Here is a 4,898-nt window from a genome sequence, read left to right as displayed (position 1 = left end):
TCATGAGCATAAATGTAATCATAGAGGGGAGGCATTGTTTGGGGGGATGGGCTGGGAACAAGTGTGAAAGCTCCCAGGTTCAACGAAATAACCTTGTGTTGGATCTACTCGCTAGTGGAAATTATGTTTGTGTCTATGACTAAGCCCAGAAAATTCTGTCAGGCTCCTGGGCACGGAGGCCACACGCTCTCTTTCCAGGAGAGTATATGTGACCAAGGTAAAGCCTTCACTCGGAACATGCTGTCTAAAGAAGGACAGAGGTTGGTAGTAACAATCATGTAGTGACAGAAGCAAAAGGGAGAAAGGGAGGAAGTGATAGAACAGCACTGTGAGGTCCCTTTCAATTTGCAAACATCGCAGTCTTTGATAGGCATTCAAACTGAAATGCCCACGGGGACCGGAAACATTGAGGAAGAAAGAGAAAAAGAAAAACAGTAATGAAAACAGACTACAGCAAATGCTACAATAAATAGCTATCCACCACTGTTTCCAAGTGAGGGACTATAGGGTGGGGGGAGGAGGGCAGTGAACCGGAGACTAGCCAGAGTCGGGGCCTGATGACTGTGCCACAGGACAAAGTGGATCCAGTAGCTAAAACATCCCAGCTTTGTAATGTCCTGAGTTTTTAAATGTTACCAACTAATTTTAAAAGTTGAAAACACTGGGGGGAAAAACTCAAAATCACTGTATTGCCCAAATAAAACATAGGCGCTCTATGATCAGTAGTATAGGGTTGAAATATCTTTTAGGTAATAATGATGATGATAATAATTCAGTATTGTCCAGAGTATTTTAGAGGTCTTTACTACTGCCTGGAATTAAGTGATTCATGCACATTAACTGTTTTAATTCAAACTTATATAGCACACCACATTGATAACAAAAAGGGTCGAATGTAAATTTCATGGCTTTCTGTTTTCGTGGAGTTTTTTGTTTGTTTGTTTGTTTACCATTTATTTAATTTTGAGAGAGAGAGACAGAGATGGAGCAGGAGTGAGGGAGAAGCAGAGAGAGGGAGATACAGAATCCAAAGCAGGCTCTGGGCTCTGAGCTGTCAGCACAGACCCCAAGGCAGGGCTCGAACCCATGAACTGGGAGATCATGACCTGAGCCAAAGTTGGCCACTTAACCAACTGAGCCACCCAGGCGCCCCTCTGTTTTTGTGTTTTAGGAGCAAAAAATGTTTGACTTATAAATAATTCTGAATACATGTTCTCAGTTCCTATTACATTTTTAACCATTTGAGAAGGCACCCAGAGTGGAGAATAGGTCAAACAGGGCAGGACCTTGTCTACTCTGATAAGGTGAATATGGAGAACTCATGAACATTTATGGAAATACTTCAGAAATTAGAACTATTTGTGAGCTGCCAGAGCCCTGAGCTTTTCATTGCTTTCTGCCAAACAATGCATTAGTTGTGGGAAGTATGCAGGGATTGGAGAAAGATACAATCTGTAATTTCTGAGAATCCTTTCTGTGTATGATTGCTGTCTTGTTGTCTCAAACAAATTCTTTAAGGAACCAAGTTTACCCTTTTAAATGTTTATTTGTTTTGAGAGAGCCCACATGCAAGAGAAAGAGAGTCTCAAGCAGGCTCTGCACTATCAGCACAGAGCCTGACCTGGGGCTCTATCTTACTAACCGTGAAATCATGATCTGAGCTGAAATCAAGAGTCAAAGGCTTAACGGACTAAGCTACCCAGGAACTTACACCCTCCCCCACCCCCCGGCCCCAGCTCACCCTTTTAGAAATGATCTATGAAAGCTGCTCGACTGAAATATCAAATCTCTTTCTCCAATGGTTACTGAAATGTCCCATTAGGTCATGTTTTATCCTAAATCTTGCTCATTTTAAACTCTCTTTTTAAACAACAATGAAAAGTAAATTCTCTCTGAAAGAGATAACATATCAAGTGCTGAACACTGTAATATTGCCTCATTTTTCTGGATTTCCGAGATAGCCCTTAAAATAATCACGTAAATTTACTGGAGGCCAGTTAGGTTGGGAAAAGAAAAGGTAGAAGAGATGAAGAGAAAGGGAAGGACAAAAGGCTAATGTATGTATTTTCTGTAAAGTTAGCCTTCGATTTCCTATTTTAGGGACTGAAATCATTATGGGTCAGAAAATTAACAGAACCATTATAACATCTACTATGCCCATATACACACATAAACATACACATACTTAATGAAAATAACTTTTTGGTTTCTTTTCTTTTTCCAGTGTGGATAGTTTTATTTTGGGAGTAGCACCCCATTTCCAGGCTACCAACAAGGGGGAAATACAGGGGCCTCTGGAATGTCTGAAAGTAGAAAAGTCAGTCTTGGGTGCAAGAAGACAAGTCATCCCTCTTCATCATCCTCAACCATGCCCAGGGACTGCATGCCTGGGGTCCACGCGGGCATTGCTGGATAGAAACGATGCTACTGAGCAAGGCGTAGACCACCATGGCTGCCGGTCCCACCAGCCCCGATGGGCTATGGTTCCTCCCCAGTCACACAACTGGCATGGGGGTGGCACCTCAGCTCCATCTCAGGGAAAGCAGAGGTTGAGAATGTGGATGCTGCAGGCATAGACTCCAAGGTGGGCCTGAAGCTTCCCACTGGGCAGCTTTGCCTGCAGCAGCAGGGTCAAGTAGCTAAAGACAAAGGTGTCCAGGGAGGTGGGGGCATCTCCAAAAGAGAATGTCTGAGAGCCTAGGTGCTGAGAAAGCAGCGTCAGGCGTCCCCGAGCCTCTTGCTACAGCTCCTTCTCCAGCTCGTCCTCGTTCTCAAGCCTGAGCTCCTCACACAAAAGCTGCAGCCACTGTGAACTTTCACTACGTCCAGCCAGGAAGAAAGACGTTTAAGGGAAAGGGCGTCGCCCCCTGCATTCCACTTCCGGGTCACGTCCATATTGTTCTTGGGGTCTGCATCAGTATGTGGCGCACAGCCTCTCCTCCAGCAGAGACATGAAGGCCAAGGTGTCTGGACCCTACCAGGCTGAGATAGCATTCTCGGCACTGTACTTTTCGAAGGTGAGTGATGATCTTGTGTGGTGCCAAGATGACCTCTCCATAACTAGTCTGAAGGGCAGTCAGAGTTCCTGAAAGATTCCACCAGGGGTTGGTGATCTTGTGCACCTTAAGTGGGGCACCAGTAAATCTGGCATAAGTCAGCATGACCAGGCTGTCCAGATCCACTGACAGTAGCCCTGTGTCCCCCAACCAGCTCCATGGCGCCGCCATCTTATCTGCCCTTTGTCCTGGATGAAAATTCGTAGTTTTTGTTTTGTTTTGTTTGCGTTTTGTTTTGTTTGGCGAAAAGCTCTCTTCTTCTACCAAACAGTATTAAGTGCTCTTTAGTAGAATGTGTTTTTAAGAACACCTGAGAATATATAAACGCAAAGTCCTATTTTAAAAGTTCTTGTGGACTTTTCAAATAGTTTCATCATAATGGAATTGGTTCCTAATGACTATAATGAAATCATCACTAGAAATTATTTTTTCAGGTTAGAGGCCTTGGAGGTGAAATAAACTTGATGTCTAGTTCCTAAAGGGATCCAGTAGGAAAAATACTGATCTCAATAAGAAATATACAGAGAGCCCAAACGTTCATTTCTCTCGGATGCAGTATTGTTTTTGACTTACTATTTTGGTTGAGGGGAGGGTGCAGTTTCAGAGACTTCTACTTGACTCTTCCTGGTCTCTTGGATAGCTCTGACCTGCTTAGGCCCAGAGATCAGTGGAGGGGTCAGCCAGCTACCAAGTATCTCTATTTCAATTACACATTTGGGGACCAGGGAAATGACCACTGGCTTTGTCCCCAATCCCAGTGGACTCATTGGGAGCCAGACACAAGCCAGAATTCCATTTATTTTATTATTTGACTCCCATGTGATCATATGCTTATAGGGAGCCAAAGCAATGCTTTGAGCCTCTGATTGTCATTGTCCCTTTTCCCTAGTAAGTGGCCATAAGTTTCTTTAGAGAAGAGCAGTGGTATTACTGTGTTTACACACTGTGGTAGGTATTGCAGGGTCCTTCTTTCTGGGGACTTAGCCTCTTCTTTAGCCACTGGGTTATAGGTCCCAAAATTCGCTCTGGTTCAGAAATATTTTGTTGTGATGTCTGGCCTCAGCCTCCTGATCATCCATCCTTGATCTCTTTTGATTTAATGGATTAAGTAGTACCTTCCCTGGCTGCCCCTCTATTTTGCCCTTAGGGACACTGTTCTACTAACAACGTCCGTATTACTCTGAACATAGATCCCCTTCTGCCTGCCTTTCTGACTTTGCCTCTCATTACCATAATCATGTCCCCCTGAGGGGGTCTTATCACTCCCACTGATACCAAGAATGGCCTCTCGTACCATCAGCCACGGAACAGCTACCACTGGACTTAGGATACTGGTGCCTCTCTTACCTGCATATCCCTGCTGCTTGGTTAAGTGATGCTCTTCCCTTGTTTCTGCTGAACAAGGGCCTCTGGCGGTTTTCTGGCTTTTTGTAGCATATCCGCTGCCACATGCCCCTTTCTCTGAGCTCTCGAACCTTCTCTCACTGTCTGTCGTGGCAGTTCTGCCATGATTACCTCACTAAGTGTTCTCCATTCTTTTTCTAGCAGGCATCTTAGTACTGTGTTTGTGCTATCTCCCAGGGTCCTTGCCAGGGTGTTCAATCCTATATCCCGGATAGACTAACCTTCATCCAGCCTTACAGTCCACCCCCCCTTCATCAAGCATTTGCATAATCCAGGCCAGTGTGCTTTCATCTGCTCCTGCCCTTTCACCAGCTCTTTGGGGTCTAGGCCCTTTCTCCCTTATCAGCTCCAGTATGTCCTTGGCTGGGTTACACTGTGACTGAATCCTAGCTGTTGACCTCATAGCGAGCAAGGGAAAATGCTGGTCCTCAACAGGAA

At 44.8% G+C, this 4,898-nt stretch overlaps 1 pseudogene; it reads right to left on the bottom strand.

The window, feature by feature from the left end:
- Positions 1–2,343: 2,343 nt before the first annotated feature.
- Positions 2,344–3,242, bottom strand: LOC144240854 (metaxin-1 pseudogene; annotated as a pseudogene).
- Between the last annotated feature and the right edge of the window lie 1,656 nt (positions 3,243–4,898).

Source organism: Crocuta crocuta, unplaced genomic scaffold (genome assembly GCF_008692635.1).
Source record: "Crocuta crocuta isolate KB4526 unplaced genomic scaffold, BGI_CrCroc_1.0 scaffold97, whole genome shotgun sequence".
In the NCBI taxonomy this organism is placed as follows: Eukaryota; Metazoa; Chordata; class Mammalia; order Carnivora; family Hyaenidae; genus Crocuta; species Crocuta crocuta.
The sequence above is the reverse complement of the archived record's forward strand: the minus strand, read 5'-3'. Positions and strand labels throughout refer to the sequence as shown.